This window comes from Dreissena polymorpha, chromosome 13, assembly GCF_020536995.1.
Source record: "Dreissena polymorpha isolate Duluth1 chromosome 13, UMN_Dpol_1.0, whole genome shotgun sequence".
Classification (NCBI taxonomy): Eukaryota; Metazoa; Mollusca; class Bivalvia; order Myida; family Dreissenidae; genus Dreissena; species Dreissena polymorpha.
In genome coordinates this window covers 42,496,335-42,513,988 of record NC_068367.1, presented here as the reverse complement: position 1 = coordinate 42,513,988, position 17,654 = coordinate 42,496,335, and the positions used below count along the sequence as shown (strand labels likewise).

The following is a 17,654-nucleotide window of genomic DNA, read 5'->3' as shown; positions in this document are numbered from 1 at the left end:
GGCCTGTGAGGATAAGGGACAACACTTTCCGCCTAAACTGGATTTTTGCTAAGAAGTGACTTTCTTCAGACGTAAAATATCATAAAAGAGGAAAGTGTCATCCCTGATTAGCCTGTGTGGACTGCACAGGCTAATCTGGGATGACACTTTACACACATGCATTAAACACCCTTTGAACAGAGCACAGCCCAATAATGTTTTGATCTTGTTATCAGACAACTGCATGACCAGACCTCCAGAACCTGTTCATTTGCTCAAGCTAATGAACTCATTCTTGCTAATTTGCAAGTTACACTAGCTGAACAACAGTCAGTGTTGTTGCTAATGACACTGACAGGAATCGTGTGAATGTATATCACACCGTAAAATAGTTTGTGTAATTAAGAGTCACACTTACAACATGAAAGAATACCAGAATGTTTCAGATTTTCAGAATTGTGCCAAATATTTTGATGTTTTAATGTTCCATATATAGTGCCAAAATCTCTCACTAGGAACATGAAATGAGGTTAAGCAACCATAACTGCCAGTTAGAACTGCTAATTTTTGTGGCACTCAAATGACTGTTCTTTCTCCCATGTACTCTCTATTTTTTTGTACCACACTTCCAGGCTATCTATTCAGAATCGATGCATCCTTTTTGTTGAAAGCTGAAATGAGCTGCGTAATGACTATATCATAATTAAATCATTTTTAATAGAAAAACTAACATGTGAAAATCAATAACTATTATGTTCAAGAATGTAATGGCAAACATCAAAAATGCCCAACATATTTGAACAATATTCGTAAATATACGTGATACAAGAGGTTAACTGATTAATCTACCAAAATGATCAGTTAACCGGTTACATTTTTTCGAAAAGGTTAATCTGATTTTTTTTTATCATTCTTTTGTCATGGAATGAATTGTACAATTTTACATTGTGTATGCAACATACTTTTAACTTACACAGGCATTTTATAGTTAGAACAGCACGCAACATCAACAACAGTAATAAATAGCATATAAAAAAAACACAGTAATAAAGCAATAAATCAGTTTCTTTCTGGTTGCAAACCATATGCACTATGCCCTATAACTAACAACTTTTATGGAAAATGGCAATATGCACTATGCCCCATAGCTAACATTTTTTATGGGCAATGACCATAAGCACAACACCCTATAACTAACAACTTCTAGGGACAATGGTCATATGAACTATGCCCTATAATTAACAACTTCTAGGGACAGTGGTCATATGAACTATGCCCTATAATTAACAACTTCTAGGGACAATACCCATATGTACTATGCCCTATAGCTAACAACTTCTAGGGACAATGGTCATATGTGCTATTCCCTATAGATAACAACTTCTATGGACAATACCCATATGTACAATGCCCTATATTACTAACAATTTCTAGGGACAATGGCCACAATTATGTACTATACCCTATTACTAATAACTTTTATGGACAATTAATGGTCATATGCACTATGCCCTATAACTAACAACTTCTATGGACAATGGTCGTATGTACTATGCCCTATAACTAACAACTTCTAGTTAACAATGGTCATATGTGCTATGCCCTATTAAACTAACAACTTCTGTGGACAATTGTCACATGTGCTATGCCCTACAGCTAACATCTTCTAGTTACAATGGTTATAAATGCTATGCCCTATAACTCACAACTGTGGACAATGGTCATATGTGCTATGCCCTATAGCTAACAACTTCTGGGGACAATGGTAATATGTTGCCCTATAGCTAACAACTTCTGTGGACAATGGTCATATGTGTTATGCCCTATAACTAACAACTTCTGGGGACAAGGGTCATATGTGTTATGCCCTATAACTAACAACTTCTGGGGACAAGGGTCATATGTGTTATGCCCTATAACTAACAACTTCTGGGGACAAGGGTCATATTTGTTACGCCCTATAACTAACAACTTCTGGGGACAATGGTCATATGTGTTATGCCCTATAACTCACAACTGTGGACAATGGTCATATGTGTTATGTCCTATAACTAACAACTTCTGTGGACAATGGTCATATGTGTTATGCCCTATAACTAACAACTTCTGGGGACAAGGGTCATATGTGTTATGCCCTATAACTAACAACTTCTTGGAACAATGGTCATATGTGTTATGCCCTATAACTAACAACTTTTAGTTACAATGGTCATATGTGCTATTGCTCAACAACAATCAAGTTCTGGAGCCAATGGCTGTAGGAACTATGCCATATAACTAACAATTTCTAGGGACATTAATGTCCATTATGTACTATGCGCTGTAACTAACAACTTCTAAGGGCAATGGCCTGGATACACACTATACCCTATAACTTACACCTTATCAGGGCAATTGGAGATTAACATCCCATTCAATAAAAATCTACTCAACAGAGTAAGCTTGTAAATGCAAGCCAAGATGTAGTTATTATTTATTTTTTGCAGAACAACTACTTCTTGCAATGCTTTTAGTTCCAATATGCTAAATTGTCTTGGCAGAAAAGACTTCCTGTCAGCAAAAAGTAGGTGAATTATCATTCCTGGGCATAGGAAGTGCCATATGAACATACAAGTAGAAAGGTCACTGACCTAGTCATAATCTCACACACCATCAACAATTACTTGAGCTTCTAAAATAATAATCACAAAAAAAACTTTTTGCAATTTTACAAAATAATTTAACTAAATACATTTTAATAAACTTATTTAACACATTGGAACCCCTGCTATACCAGAGGCTGTCAGTGCATCAACCATCTTAATGGCTTTATACAAAATAAGTCATTCTGGAAAAGGAGAAAATATGCAAAAGGGTATATAACAATAAAAGAGAATCAACATTTTAAACTGAATATACCAGTGAATGCAATTTAGTTAACACATTTCATTTACAAGCTAGTTCATGAACTTGACAACCATATTATGAATTCCACAAAACAGACATTTGAAGTGCATAAAAAGTTCCTGAATTTTATTATGAACAAGAGATGTGTTTGTCAGAAACACAATGCCCCCTTAATTGCGCCGCTTTGAAGCCATATATTTGACCTTAAACCTTGAAGGATGACCTTGACCTTTCACCACTCAAAATGTGCAGCTCCATGAGATACACATTCTTGCCAAATATCAAGTTGCTATATTCAATATTGCAAAAGTTATTGCAAAACTTTAACCAAGGTTAAAGTTTTGGGACACACACAATGAATGAATGAATGAATGACAGACAGACAGACAGACATGGCCCATATGCAGGGTTTTTAAAAAAGGGGTGCGAATTTCCCTAGAACATTTTGAAAATGAAATTTAAAATCCTGAATTCTGGTGACTTTTTATCTGAATTTAGAGACTGAAGTGATAGAGCATTTTTATTTGAAATTTCACTTTCATTGACCATACTCAGAGACAGATGAACATGAATATGATATAACATACATGAAAACCGTTTTTCAATAACCAAGAAATTAATTTTTTGGTGACCTGTTGGTAACCTATGGAATTCAACATTATTGACTGACTCCATTCCCGGTAAAAGAGAAATAACTGTTTCTGCATCGAATAAAGTTGGCTGCAACTTATAGTACATATTTTTACTCGTCAAAAAAGATTGGGTGTGAACGTACCCAACGCACCCCCCCTGGCTACCTGATGCAGACAGACAGACAGACAGGACAAAAACAATATGTCCCCGATCTTTAATCTGGGGGCATAAAAAATTCACAAACCAATCATTAATGAACTAATATTATATAAATATTTATAGAAGTGAAAAAAATCTTTAGCATGTGAATGAACAATTAAGTAACTTGAAGACTTCACAATCTTATCTATAAAAACACTTTTTGCACATGCATTTCCCCCTTTTTTTCTATCAGTGGACTATAATTACTGACTGTGTGAGATGAAACATTCAAAATAACATATCATTAGCCTTTGGTATACAACTAAAATACAAGTTTCTTTTTCACATCTGTGTGCTACTTTGTAATAATAAATACTTAAGTACCATTAATGGAAAAACATTAAAAATAATATAAACAAGCAAATTCGTTGAATTGATATCCACTGCCAAAATACTTCTGGACACAAATATTGCTGGACGGATGGACAACGTCAACATCATCCTCTTATCCATTTATATACTCATACTAAGTTTAAATGAAAACCATCAAAACACTTCCAAGATATGGCTCTGGACACACAAAAAAGCATTTTTTCATGATACAGAGGACCATAACTCCGTTATTATCCAATGGTGTACAATGCCATTTGGCATGCATCATCCTCTTATGCATTTATATACTCATACCAAGTTTCAATGAAATCCACCAAAGCACTTCCAAGATATGGCTCCGGACACAAAAAAGCATTTTTTCAAGATACAAAGGGCCATTACTCCGTTATTAACAAATGGTGTACAATGCCATTTGGCGTGCATCATCCTCTTATCCATATATACTCATACCAAGCTTCAATGAAATCCGCAAAAGCACTTTAAGATATGGCTCCGGACACAAAAGTGCAGGACGGACGGAAGGACAGAAAGACGGACGGACCGACCGACGGAAGGACAGACAACGCAAAAACAATATCCCTCCGCCTATGGCGGGGGATAACAAGAGCTCATTTTTTTTTTTCTACAAATAGATTAGCTAAAAAGGAAAAGAATGGAAACAATTTAAGACAAGGAAGTGCATAAATATTTAAATTTAATTTCATATGGGATTGAAAACCAGAGAAAATATTAACATATCTATTAATACAAAATGTAGATGTTGGGGGGATACAACTGATTGACTTATATTTTTCCTGAATTCAATCAATTGCAGTTGAAACAAATATTTTTTAGATAGCTTAAAACACAGTAAATGGACATTACAAGTTTTAAACAAAAATGTAATCCCATTTAATTTTCATTATGCAAGTACAGTTTAATACTTTTCACTGTATCTAACCTTACCATGTCTTTATTTGCTGTCTACCATTTTATAACATTATAATGCAAAATACAGGTTGTAAACCAGATTTCAGAATAAAAAGATTCTATGTCTTCCGCAATTTAACTCAATTCTCTCTATTCATGAAGAAGTTTCCTTTGAACCTAGAGACATGAAACATACCTGAAATCATGACAGACAGATGCACAGCTGGACGGTCAGACACACATATGTCCAAGCTCAAACTAGTATACCCCTTTACTTTGTTCCTGACAATGGGGCACAATGGGGTATAGTGCATATGGTACAGAACAGTCCACGCGTTATCCCCAACAAACTCGCTCCCTCTGCGGGGCTCTTGTCTTCTAGCGAGTGCTTCAGGGGCGGGGAAGGCGAGGTGTACTTGTTAAAACTCACGGCGTTCCGGCGAGTAAGCTAATACTCGCGGCATTATTACTTTAGCCTAGTCAATAAATGCAGACAATTTCCTTTCTTATCAGGACACCGCCGCGCAACACCGCGTTAGCAGTGTGCTACTGTGCATGCCAAAAAATAAAAATATTGTAATAAAAAATTGTTTAAATACTGTGGCTAATAAAAATTAAGATAATTGTATAGAAAATCAATATATGTTTTAATTCACAGTTACGTCTACAATATGAATGAATAAGCTGGATACACACATGTTCCTACTCTATCCATTACCCTATAATCCACTATAATTGCAATTTCAAACCCAAAAAAGGGCTGTTTGTGTAAAACATGCATGCCCCCCATATGGGCTGTCAGTTTTAGTGGCAGCCATTGTGTGAATATGTTTTTTTGTTACTGTGACCTTGACCTTTGACCTAGTGGCTTGAAAATTAACAGGGGTCATCTGCCAGTCATGATAATGTACCTATGAAGTTTCATGATCCTAGGCGTAAGCATTCTTGAGTTATGATCCGGAAACCATTTTACTGTTTCGAGTCACTGTGACCTTGACCTTTGACCTAGTGACCTGAAAATCAATAGGGGTCATCTGCCAGTCATGATCAATGTTCATATGAAGTTTCATGATCCTAGGAGTAAGCATTCTAGAGTTATCATCCGGAAACCATTTTACTGTTTCGAGTCACTGTGACCTTGACCTTTGACTTAGTGACCTGAAAATCAATAGGGCTCATCTGCCAGTCATGATCAATGTACCTATGAAGTTTCATGATCCTAAGCCTAAGCATTCTTGAGTTATCATCTGGAAACCATTTTAATATTTGGAGTCACTGTGACCTTGACCTTTAACCTAGTGACCAGAAAATCAATAGGGGTCATTGGACAGTCAAGATAAATGTACCTATGAAGTTTCATGATCCTAGGCCTAAGCGTTCTTGAGTTATCATCCAGAAACCATCTGGTGGACGGACGGACCGACAGACCGATGGACCGGCGTGTGCAAAACAATATACCCCCTCTTCTTCGAAGGGGGGCATAATAAGACCAGTATTAACAGTAATGTATTTTAGAATTTTATAAACACAAAGTCCGCCATTTTACGCAAGCGCATATATGCAAAGTGATTTTTTGGATGGGATAATTCCCATATAACATGCCTTAATCTGGTGACACGATTTGTGAGTTTCAGCACTGTTCATATTTGGTTATAACGAGCAATCAATGAGTGACTTCAATTAAATTAAATATTCGTAAATTTACGTATTTTTCTATACTTTCAATGGGCAATACTTTTTCATTATGTGCATTGATTCCGATGTATTTTTCTTTCATTCTAAAATACTACTAATACGGAGTTACACGTCTATAGTTAGTTACGGCACATGGCCTGATTTAACATGCATGCTTTCCATGCGTGGAACTTCTTTGTCAGCAACAATTTCGCACTCTTATGAAAACACAGATTTAACATGGCATAGTGAATGGTGCATATGCATACAAAGGGACTAAATAATATAATCACGTGGCTGTAGACAAATTGTGTAATTCAGTTCTATAAATGGACATGATGAAATATACTTGTACTGAAATTAAATTGTTTCTGCACAAAATTTGTAACGGGTAATGTTTTCACAACTTACTTGCCATAAGTAATTAATTGCTCCCCATTTGCATTTAACTTGAATTACTTCTTATAAGGAATAATTATTGGTTAAGTAATTGTTTATGGTAAAAAGGTGTGATGAGGATGCCAGATACCGTCTTTCATTCACTGTTTAATTACGGATGGATATTACGTAAATTTTATAACTGATTCCCTTTTAATTAATCTGCGATAAACACTTATTTAAAGACTGACGTCAAATCAAAATAATGATCGCCAGTTAACCCCGCCCTTATACGCAGTTTCGTTACTGATTGGACGCTGAACAAAACACATGTTGTGCACATCTTAAAATTGTTTATATATTTATATATATATGTACTTGTAATAAATGTAATTTTGTTTGAAAATCAGGAAGTCAAACAAAGATTAATTGATTGTTATCTCGTTAACAGGGAGTTTCCTCCACTTTGCCCAACGCCGAAGGCCGCCACGTCGGCTTATCAATTTGCTAATCGTTAACCTCGGAGTCCACAATCATGCAAACTCCGCGTATCGCGGGGCGTTCTTAGTCTCCCTTCATCTCCCTCCATAAGCGTGCCCACGGAGTAGCGAGGGAAATTGGGGAAAACGCGTGGAATGCACTGTTTGACCTTACAGAGCAGAAATAAAAATTCAAGCTTTGACCTTTAATTGTGACCTTAACCATTAATTGAGGAGAATACAACTTGTAAATGCTTCATTGACTTGTAAGTGGAATAATAATTGAAACATGCAATTTACAAATCCTCTATATAATTATGTTCTTCAAAGGCATACAAATTATAAACCAAGTGTTTTTATATTGTTCAAACTATAAAAAAAAACCCTTAAACCCCAAATGTCAATGTCAGTTTGATAATTATTTCCTTTGCCTTTTACCTATATACATGTTTCATGCTCATCCCCTCAAGATGTTCCAATCTGTGCACAGACATACATGATGCACATGGCCGCACTGCTCTTAGGAAGAAATCATTACATTTGAGTTATTGCTACAGAACATTGAGAACTGACACATTATTGGCACCCAGACACTTGTATATTCCTTGGTAAATAATGCATGGCATTTCTATTCCATTAAAAATCTTTTCTCAATCCCTTTATATTTATGGTCCTGTATTAATAAAATTGATAATCCCCTTTCTCAACGGGAAACATTTATGAGTTATTTGAGACCATAAAGGCAATATTTATGCATCATAAATTCTGGTAAGTCTTGCCAAATGTAGTACAACTTTGTCACTGGTTATTAGGGATTTAGTGCTTATAAAGGACACCAGACATACTTTGAGACAGTAGAAGCAACAGGGATTGAAGGCATTCATCATCTGCCAGAGAAATAACAGCAGATATATGTGACAAACAAGTAGAGGAATTAGAGGGCCATATATAAGCCAGTGTCCTTGACACAATATAATAAAAGGTATGCATATATCTTGTCTATATGGAAACTTGGAGAAAATCAAGAACCTATTGATATGATATTAAGGTCTTAAAACTGTAAATGGACCATGATAAATATTTGCACAATTGCTTTTTCTGTGTACAATTTAATAACAATTTGCATTATAGTGTTTTACATTCTTAAAGAATGACTAATGATTGGGCCATGGTCGTTGTTTGCAGCACAACATTATATCCTATGAGAGAGATATAGATCAGCACAATTTAATTGACATTTTGTACATGCAGACATGCTTCCACAGTAGAAAAAAATTATGGCACAAAAAATAAACAGGCAAATAAAACTGAAAAAAAACAAAACGTGTGGGCTCACACATCCACAGTTTTTTTATGCTTCAATTGATAACTGCAAACATTCATGTGAATCATCTAAGCATTAAACAGCAGAATCTGTTCTCTTACAAGTATTTATTATTGGATTTGAGAGGGAAGACCAAGCTTTAGATCCTTTAATTGGCAATAATAAGGCAGCATGAATTCTGCATATCATGGTTGCAACAGGTGACTTTAAACATATTATTAGCAGGGGTCAATCTTTATAGTAAATTTCTGCTAAGACATAAATACTTAAGAACTTAAATATCCATTACATAAATAATCTAGAAAGCAAAGAATACACTGCCAATAAAACTTACAAAGGTCATTCATGACTTCAGTCCACAATTTAGACCACATCCAAACATGCAACTTTCAGCTACACATAAATATTTATTGATCAGATATGCCCTTTCAAACAAAACACTGTATTTAGCATGTTCTGCACATCAGTCTAATTGCTTGACTTACAGACCAATTTGAAAGATATAGAAAAGTACTAGGATAGTAAGGACCTGCTTTTAACTTAAATGGGAGATAACTCACCCTATATCCAAGTTCCCAAGTTTGGATCCCAGGCAGGCCGCACAATTTTTTGCTCTTTGGCATCAGGTGCCCAACATATGACTGTGACGTGGGTATCCACTTCCAAGCCAATATCATTGATATGAAGCCCTGGGCCACTGAAATGGATGATTTTGTGTAAGCTGCATCATGTTAAATGGGTCTTATGCGATTTGAAGCCAGGTAAGCTCCAGACCAGCCTGTGCAGCTGTGCAGTCTTGTCATGAGCTACCCTGTCTGATAGTCACGATAGTTTTTGTGCTCTCATAAGTGGACAGCGTAGCTCCTGAACATACTGCCCAATTAAGCATGCAGTGTGTAGCTACACTGGCTGCATTTGACGTAAGACCCAGTTTCACATGGTGTGGCTTATGCAATAGTGAGTATGTATGTCAGGGCATGAAATTTAAACCATTTAAGTAGATAATTGCAGACTGATCAAGTCAACTCAGTGGAGAGAGTACTTTCCCTGATTAGATTGGATTTCTAGGTTGAAGTCCCAGATATTGGCCACACAATATCCTCTGTCACCATATGACCTCTATAGGGTCTAGTGGTAGCAGACAGACATCCCAGCTGTAGCAATCACATTATGTGAACCTCTGCTACACCTTTACCTACAAAATCATAAATGAAACATTAGGCATGACTGGTAGTGTGGAACATTAGGCATGACTGGTAGTGTTAAACATTAGGCATGACTAGTAGTGTTAAACATTAGGCATGACTGGAAGCGTGTAAGTGGCTTAAGCTGTGCAAGACATCGAGGGTGAATTACGGAAGGGATTGCTATCCCAGTATTAACCAACTTATATGCCTTGTGGAGTATGATGTCATACTGAAGAGAATCAAAGTGCAATTATTCGAATAACAAATGGGCTGTTCTCTGTGAAAAGAGTTTAATGCATGTGTGTAAAGTGTCGTCCCAGATTAGCCTATGCAGTCAGCACAGGCTAATCAGGGACGACTTTTTATGCCTAAACTTGATGTTTGCTAAGAAGAGACTTTCTTGAAACGAAAAATACCATAAAAGCGGAAAGTGTTGTTCCTGATTAGCCTGTGCAGACTGCACAGGCTAATCTGGGATGACACTTTACGCACATTCATTACATCCCCTATTCACAGAGCACAGCTCAAATGTAAGCATGTCCAGCAAAATTGGTTTTATGCCATATTAGGATAGCGCTGCTCCAAACCAGTGTGCAGATACACATAGTCTGGTCTGAGGAGCTACACTGCCTGCTAATGTGACCACAAAAACTTTAACCCTTTGCATGCTGGGAAATTTGTCGTCTGCTGAAATGTCGTCTGCAGAATTTCTAAAATTAGCATTTTCTTCAATTTTTTTCAAAGAATACTATCAAAATAGCAAACAGTTTGGATCCTGATGAGACGCCACATTCTGTGGCGTCTCATCTGGATCCAAACTGTTTGCAAAGGCCTTTAAAATTCGGTTCCCGAACTGAAAGGGTAAAAGTGGACAGGGTAGCTCCTGACCAGCCTGGGCCTACATGTATGAGACCTATCATTAGGGTCATATACAAGTAAATGCATTGAAGGTGGCCACGCACAAACTCTACATCAGTAAAACGAACACAAGTATTTAGCTGTTTCAAACATTACAACCAAGTTTTGCAACCCAATACATAACAACCATGTTTTTGCAAACCACATTCTTTGCAAGCCTCCTTTTTTTTTTGTTGATAATTTTTTTAATTTCTGTTATCAAACATCAAACTGTATTGCCTGCAATTGTACATCCTGTGAGTGCATTTATTGAAAGGAGCTATCAAATAATAAAGATCAACATCTGTACAAAGATGGGCCACCTGTGATCAAACGAAAGACCAATAAGAAAGAAAAGCCATTTATAACATGGTTTACAGAAGTATATAAAAACAATAAAAACAAGAAATGTGTTTGTCGGAAACACTATGTACCCTTCTGCGCCGCTTTGAATTTTTATTTATTTATTTTTTGGCCTTTGACCTTGAAGGATGACCTTGACCTTTCACCACTCAAAATGTGCAGCTCCATGAGATGCACATGCATGCCAAATATGAAGTTGCTATCATCAATATTGCAAAAGTTATGGCAAAATGTTAAAGTTGGAGCAAACAAACCAACAGACAGACCAACAGACAGGGCAAAAACAATATGTCCCTCACTATAGTGGTGGGGGACATAAAAAGCGGAGAAGCAGCATTTCACTGTCATCCCGTCATGGTATGCAGACAGAAGCAAAGAAGGGCTGGCCATCGTTTTTAAAGAAGATTATTGCCCCCCACGCACCCACCCCCAAAAGCTCCCAGACAGATAGGCTTATTTCTGTCTCAAAGGATGAGTGGATGTGGTTGAGCCAATTTATGGTAATATACATAACCAAAACTCCACATAAGACTTGTTCTGGGCCACTCTCAATGAGAAAGAGTCAAGGACCACCTGCAAACATCAACACACCATGTTTTGACTATGGGAAGCAGAATCTTCTACAACCCCTGGATGTTTGCCTGAACAAACGTTGCAATTGGAACATGGAGGACCAGGTGGCATCATTGGAAGGTCTTCAGCACCATGCATATGACCAAAGTCAGGAATTTGAAACTGTCAGAAATAGCTAAGATATGCAATGCTGTTGTTGATATTGGAACCCAGGTGCATGCATAAAATGGTAATGAATTTGTTCTTCATTTGTGGAATATAGAACTCACTTTATAACACGAGACAATGAACTGTATTTAGACCTTGCAGACTCGTTGTACTTTTTGTACAAAATTGCTTATTGAAAAATTGTAACCATTTAATTTTTTGTCATATTTGATAAGAATTCATCACCATATTTTAAGCAAAGTCATGTCTCTTAAACATGTTTATTATTGATGTTCAGTTATATAAACTAACAAAAGAACTTAGTAAACACTTACAAAAACAAGAGCTGTCACCATAGGACGACAAATGCCCCTTATAAACGCTTTGATAGAAGTTATGAGCATTTTTCAAAACCTAAACGCAGATTTCAAAACCTAAACGCTGACCCTAAGTTCAAGGTCAAGGTCACAGGGATCATAAAATATTGTGCGTATGGAAAGGCCTTGCCCATATGCTCAAGCATACCAAATATGAAGGTTATATCTAAAGGGACATAGAAGTTATGAGCATTTTTGAAACCTAAACGCAGATTTCAAAACCTAAACGCAGACCCTAAGTTCAAGGTCAAGGTCAAAGGGGTAAAAAAGTTTGTGGGTATGGAAAGGCCTTGTCCATAAACATATGCATACCAAATATGAAGATTATATCTCAAGGGACATAGAAGTTATGAGCATTTTTGGAAACCAAAACGCAGACTTCGAAACCTAAACGCGGACCCTAAGTTCAAGATCAAGGTCATAGGGGTCAATTTTTTGTGCGTATGGTAAGGCCTTGTCCATATACACATGCCTACCAAATATGAAGGTTAAAACTCAAGGGACATAGAAGTGATGAGCATTTTTTGAAACCTAAACGCAGATTTCGAAACCTAAACGCGACCCTTAGTTCAAGGTCAAGGTCACAGGGGTCAAAATGTGTGTGCCTATAGAAAGGCCTTGTCCATATTCACATGCACGCCAAAAATTGAAGGTTATATCTCAAGGGACATAGAAGTTATGAGCATTTTTCGAAACCTAAACGCAAAATTCAAAACCTAAACGCAGACCCTAAGTTCAACGTGAAGGTCACAGGGGTAAAAAAAATTTTTGTATGGAAAGGCCTTGTCCATATACACATGCATACCAAATATGAAGGTTATATCTCAAGGGACATAGAAGTTATGAGAATTTTTTGAAACCTAAACGCAGATTTCGAAACCTAAACGCGGACCCTTAGTTCAAGGTCAAGGTCACAGGGGTCAAAATTTGTGTGCCTATGGAAAGGCCTTGTCCATATACACATGCATACCAAATATGAAGGTTATATCTCAAGGGACATGAGCATTTGAGAAACCTAACCGCAAAGTGTGACTGAAAGACAGAGGGACGGACAGACGGACGGTCCGATCACTATATTACCTCCTTCGGGGGCATAAAAACGTTATCCTCTTATATGTTAGTTAGAAGGCTTTAACAAAACAAATAAGTTGCTAATAAACATGTAAGTGGCTAATAAACATGGTAGCTAGTAATAATTTTATACGACTAGAAAACACTTAGTAGTAATTTTTGTCTCTCATACATAAATGATTAGAAATTAATTTGATCCTGTATGGCAAAAAGGGGCCTTAACACTCCTTTACGCTTGAGATATATGACAGGTTATCATCTAGTTTGTTTGGTTTTCTAATTTGTCTGCCGGACCGTGTGTGAAATGGCCTTAATCTCTCAGAGATGTTTAAAAGCTGCGACTGTTTTTCTGTTAACTAGGATTGTTTTTCTGGTTACATGTGACTTTGTAATTTACTGTGTTTGTTATGTTCACCACTTTCCACTTTTCCGGATTTGTTGGTATATTTTGCGCATTTTCCAGATACCCCTCCTTGTGACTAGTAGACAGAATTAAAGGAACATATGGCTGTTGTGAGACTATCACATGCAGGTTTTCACGCATTTACATCAGCATTTTGGAGCTTCATGCAGTGATCTTTCAATCTGAAAGGGGATGACCACGCCTGGTTCTGGAGTCAGACCAAAGACTACACCTTCCTTGAAAAACTGGAATCTGTGTTCTTTACAAGATTTAATTGGTCTGAGTCTCAGTTACCTGTGACCATAGCTATTTTATCTCTGCAGCAATTCAAAAAATGGAAGCCATGTCTGAATTTTTTACAAGAGTCAAGGAGTGACTACCAGACCACCAGCTCGCCAAAGACAAGCTGTTGCCCTTGGCTATAAAGAAACTCCAGCTGAAGCCATCAGACATTTAAAGGCCCCAAACCTTACAGACTCTAGAAAAAGATTGCAAGATGGCTATACTAGTCGCGATGACCATCAAACCTAGTCTGTTTGAGGACAGGTAAATACTTTTTCTGACCCATCTAAGCCCATCTACTACAAATGTTCTGGAACCAGCAGAGACAGAATGCCCAGCAGTCAAGCCAAATACAAGGAGGCAGCAAACAGTGGAGACCACAGCAGGAGTAGGGGAATGCAAGAGCCTGCCATCCTCAGTAGCCAAGTCAAACACAATGAGGCAGCAAACAGTGGAGACCACAGTAGTAGTAGGGGAATGCAAGAGCCTGCCATCCTCAGCAGCCAAGCCAAAAACAAGGAGGCAGCAAACAGTGGAGACCACAGTAGGAGTAGGGGAATGCAAGAGCCTGCCATCCTCAGTAGTCAAGCCAAAAACAAAAGGCAGCAAACAGTGGAGACCACAGCAAGAGCCTGCCATCCTCAGTAGCCAAGCCAAACACGAGGAGGCAGCAAACAGTGGAGACCACAGTAGGAGTAGGGGAATGCAAGAGCCTGCCATCCTCAGTAGCCAAGCCAAACACAAGGAGGCAGCAAACAGTGGAGACCACAACAGTAGTAGGGGAATGCAAGCGCCTGCCATCCCCAGTAGCCAAGCCAAACACAAGGAGGCAGCAAACAGTGGGGACCACAGTAGCAGTAGGGGAATGCAAGAGCCTACCATCCTCAGTAGTCAAGCCAAACACAAGGAAGCAGCAACTAGTGGAGACCACAGCAGTAGTAGGGGAATGCAAGAGCCTACCATCCCCAGTAGCCAAGCCAAACACAAGGAGGCAGCAAACAGTGGAGACCACAGTAGGAGTAGGGCAGATGCAAGAGCCTGCCATCCTCAGTAGTCAAGCCAAACACAAGGAGTCAGCAAATAGTGGAGACCACAGCAGTAGTAGGGGGATGCAAGAGCCTGCCATCCTCAATAGCCAAGCCAAACACAAGGAGGCAGCTAACAGTGGAGACCACGGTAGGAGTAGGGGAATGCAAGAGCCTGCCATTCCCAGTAGCCAAGCCAAACACAAGGAGGCAGCAAAAAGTAGAGAAAACAGTAGGAGTAGGGCAATGCAATAGCCTGCATTCCTCAGTAGTCAAGCCAAACACAAGGAGGCAGCAAACAGTGGAGACCACAACAGTAGTAGGGGAATGCAAGAGCCTGCCATCCTCAGTTTTCAAGCCAAACACAAGGAGGCAGAAAAAAAGTGGAGACCACAGCAGGAGTAGGGGAATGCAAGAGCCTGCCATCCTCAATATTCAAGCCAAACACAAGTAGGCAGCAAACAGTGGAAATCACAGTAGTAGTAGGGGAATGCAAGAGCCTGCCATCCTCAGTAGTCAAGCCAAACAAAAGGAGGCAGCAAACAGTGGAGACCACAGCAGTAATATGGGAATGCAAGAGCCTGCCATCCCCAGAAGACAAGCCAAACATAAGGAGGCAGCACACAGTGGAGACCACAGCAGTATAGTAGAGGAATGCAAGAGCCTGCCATCCTCAGTAGCCAAGCCAAACACAAGGAGGCAGCACACAGTGGAGACCACAGCAGGAGTAGGGGAATGCAAGATCCTGCCATTCCCAGTAGCCAAGCCAAACACAAGGAGGCAGCAAACAGTTGAGACCACAGTAGGAGTAGGGGAATGCAAGATCCTGCCATCCCCCAGCAGCCAAGCCAAACACAAGGAGGCAGCAAACAGTGGAGACCACAGCAGGAGTAGGGGAATGCAAGAGCCTGCCATCCCCAGTATTCAAGCCAAACACAAGGAGGCAGCAAACAGTGGAGACCACAGAAGGAGAAGGGGAATGCAAGAGCCTACCATCCTCAATAGCCAAGCCAAACACAAGGAGGCAGCAAACAGTGGAGACCACAGCAGGAGTAGGGGAATGCAGGAGCCTGCCATCCCCAGTAGCCAAGCCAAACACAAGGCAGCAGCAACAGTGGAGACCACAGTAGGAGTAGGGGAATACAAGAGTCTGTCATCCCCCAGTAGTCAAGCCAAACACAAGGAGGCAGCAAAAAGTGGAGACCACAGCAGTAGTAGGGGAATGCAAGATCCTGCCATCCTCAGCAGCCAAGCCAAACACAAGGAGGCAGCAACAAGTGGAGACCACAGCAGTAGTAGGGGAATGCAAGAGCCTGACATCCTCAGTAGTCAAGCCAAATACAAGGAGTCAGCAAACAGTGAAGACCACAGCAGGAGTTAGGAATGCAAGAGCCTGCCATCCTCAGTAGCCAAGCCAAACATAAGGAGGCAGCAAAAAGTGGAGACCATGGCAGAAGTAGGGGAATGCAAGAGCCTGCCATCCTCAGTAGTCAAGCAATACACAAGGAGGCAGCAAAAAGTGGAGACCACGGAAGGAGTAGGGAAATGCAAGAGCTTGCCATCCTCAGTAGTCAAGCCAACCACAAGAGGCAGCAAAATGTAGAAAGCAGCAGGGATAGGGGAATGCAAGAGCCTGCTATCCCCAGTATTCAAGCCAAACACAAGGAGGCAGCAAACAGTGGAGACCACAACAGTAGTAGGGGAATGCAAGAACCCGCCATCCATGAGGAGGGAGGAACAGCACTTCCAATACCTGTTCAGCTATAGGTGTAAATTGTCTCATGTGTGGCATGAAAAACCATTTCTCAAAACTTTGTAGAATAATCTCTACATGATGCTTTAAGAATAACCAAAAAGGGACTTTCTATGCAGTTACAGTTGTGGATAGGCACACATTGGAAAGCCAGTTGTAGCATTTTCCAATGATTGTCACATCCTTAACAAGAAATACCACCCACATGTAATTATTTGTTCAAAGATATAGGGCATAAGTGTCAGCTGCATAAAGCAAAACAATTTACTCAAATAGTAAAACTAGTCAAGTAAGTTCAAACTGGAATCTCAACTAGTATAGGTGTAGGTGCAGAAAGGAAAAAGGTTTTAGGGAGAAAATCCTTATAATTAACTGAAATAGGATTGCCAATCAGGATTTTATTGTTATTGGAAACATCATTCAATAATATTGGGACTTGATTTGAATCACAAAGCGCTTACATTAGGACATAGACAGTATTTGAAACCTACTGTATTACTGTCTGTTTACTGACAATACATTTGGCCAACTAACTGTTTGACAATACCATTGGCCTACTAACTGTATGGCAATACATGTGGCCTACTAACAAAATACTACAACGAAGCATATAAGTTGGACATTGAGAGCTCAGTATATCCACTCTCTATTGTTAGAGGAAGGGTGGCGGTGGTGGGGGGGGGGGGCAGGTGAAAGAACACATCACAGAGAACCTAGTATAGCCTCTATATTGTTTGTTTTTGGGGGGATGGGGGTCTATGAGAAAAGTAATGCGTGCTA

The 17,654-nt window shown here is 39.1% G+C and overlaps 1 protein-coding gene across 8 annotated transcripts in view; it reads right to left on the bottom strand.

The window, feature by feature from the left end:
* LOC127856174 (zinc finger CCCH domain-containing protein 10-like) overlaps positions 1-10,005 on the bottom strand; it is a 572,427-nt gene extending 562,422 nt beyond the window's left edge. For 3 of the 8 annotated variants that reach the window (XR_008037884.1, XR_008037882.1, XM_052392240.1), the window contains exon 1: positions 9,357-10,005. The gene's annotated coding sequence lies outside the window, so the exon portion shown is untranslated. The remainder of the gene's footprint in view (positions 1-9,356) is intronic. The other 5 variants (XR_008037881.1, XR_008037880.1, XM_052392238.1 and 2 more) reach the window with 3 other exon arrangements.
* Between the last annotated feature and the right edge of the window lie 7,649 nt (positions 10,006-17,654).